Source organism: Buceros rhinoceros, unplaced genomic scaffold, assembly GCF_000710305.1.
Source record: "Buceros rhinoceros silvestris isolate BGI_N320 unplaced genomic scaffold, ASM71030v1 scaffold39361, whole genome shotgun sequence".
NCBI lineage: Eukaryota > Metazoa > Chordata > Aves > Bucerotiformes > Bucerotidae > Buceros > Buceros rhinoceros.
The window spans coordinates 29,673-31,958 of NW_010393309.1; positions in this window are offsets into that span (position 1 = coordinate 29,673).

The window sequence follows — 2,286 nt, forward strand, 5'->3', positions numbered from 1 at the left end:
CGACAGCACCTCTTTAGTATGAACTGTCCCAAATGATTTCTGTGCCCCAACAAATACTGCAGACATACTTTATCTCTTTTCTAAACACAAAACCACCACACCATGGTAAAAACCAATCACCCCACCCACCCAACCATCATCCCACCCAGCTGCAAAAACAGATATCCATTACTCATGCCCACTCTACTATCAGTTTCTCAGGCATTCTAAGGAACTGCAGAGTGAAATAGCTGGTAGAGCTCAACAGCCAGCTAGAAAAAGTGAAAGGTCTCTAGCTTCGGGGGCGGGGAGCGAGAAAATGAGGAAATGCTCAGTGTTTCAGCTACAGTTAGGGCTAGCTCTAGATACAGCCCAAGCAACTGAATTTTTCTGGCAGTTAGAAATGTTTAAGATTAAGCTTCCAATCCCTGTCTGCAAGGAGAAGGATTCATGCACGGATACATTCTACAGGCTGTCTGCTTGAGACCGACAGCAGTAAGCTTCAACATCTACAGACACAGATCTGTTGACTTCCATCATCAACTCTTGACAGTCCTACCACAGTTTTGCAAAATGCCTTTTAATAAGATAAGGGCACATTAAACCAGATTAATATAAGTTGCTAGCTTCTTCACATGCTTCCTAGTCATCTAAGGGAGGAGACAATTTACAGCTATCTATACAGAAGGGCAGGTGCACCTGAACTACAACAGTTCATTTGGCATGACTAATCTAGTTGAAAGAACACAGAATGCTTTTGCACCTTGACCTGAGTATTACAGAATCATAGACCTGCTTTTAAGGGAATTCTTTGACATTCCACTAGCAGCCTAACTCCTTGGAAGAACACCAGAATAGGGTTTCTTCAGGTTATTACGGAAGGTGAAATACCTCACCTGTAACGCAGTTTTATTAACAACAAACCAACCTAGGTAGCTCATCTCAGTTTCTCCAATGATGTGTGCATATTAGGACACATCAATACTGATTTTGGCTAAAATGAAAAATGATACACAATAAATTCTGGAACAGCTGTGAAATGAGGTGGTGAGATGTGTTGTTATAACAAAGTTGGAAATCCAGAATTGTATGTTCCAGTCTTTTCCTGCCAAACTGTTCACAGTTTAACATAAACTGGAAAGCTAGCCCCTCTCCCAAACCCTAATATTAATCTCAGACATCTTTCTTCTCCACACATCCAGCTGAGGTCATGAAAAAATAAGTGTGTAACCCTCCCCTTTTTTTCCCCTTTAACTCCAACAAGACAACTAAAGAACTGTGGGTTTTTTTTTTCTGGCTGAAGTCTCCAAAGTTTAACCTGATGTCTTCACATGCATTTCATGTAACTCAAAGTACACTAGGACTGCAGTCCCCTTACCCCTCCTCTCTAGCCAATGGAAAAAATAAGTTAGCAATGCAATGCTGAAGGTCTTCTCTCCCAGTGAGATGCCTAAAATTAAGCGGGACCAAACTGACTTACCAGGACTCTCCTGCAACAGCTGTAGCTACGCTCAACACAAGAGCTGTTTGTGCTTTTGCAAACAGTACTAGCTACACCAAGAAACGTCGGTAAGAGGACCAACTAGAATACTTAACATCAGATATTAATTTACATTTGAGCTCTCAGGAAGTCATCTCCCTCAATTGTTATTGTGTAGAAGGGATGTATGTTTAGATATAATTTTCCAAACAACTAGTCAAGCCATTGCATGACCAGCAAGGCTCATGTAGACTTCTCTGCTACAACAGAGCTCTGCCTCCCCCATAACCTCAGCTGCTTCCTGCATGATCCCACTCTCCCCTAAGCTTCCAAGAACACTTCCCTCTCCCTCCTCCTCTCAGCTGTGTCCCCAGACAACTGATTTGGGGTTGCATGGTTTGGAGCCACACGCATCCTGATCCATCAGTATGGTAACAGCTGAACCTTTTTCAGTCTAAGCACAAATCTGGAGTTACTGGCAGCATGAGGGCTGCTAGTTTTAATATACATTTTGGTAAGGCAACGGTTTCAAAGAATGTTTAGATATACCAAATCCCACAGTCTAGCTTGGTCACGAAATGAAACTTCCCTTTAGAGAAGCTGCCAGCTGTAGTTAAGACACATTACAAAAAGCCTTAATCCTAAACCTTTTTTAATTAGGTATTGACCTTCACATAGTGACCAAAACTAGCATGTATTAGTCTTTCCAGAGTCAGAGATACTTAACTGCATAGAAATAAGGTCAGGATGCTATTTTAAGTTAAGCAATTGACTCTCCCAGGTCCTTATTTAGACATTTCTCTAAAAAAAAAAAAAAAAAAAAAAAA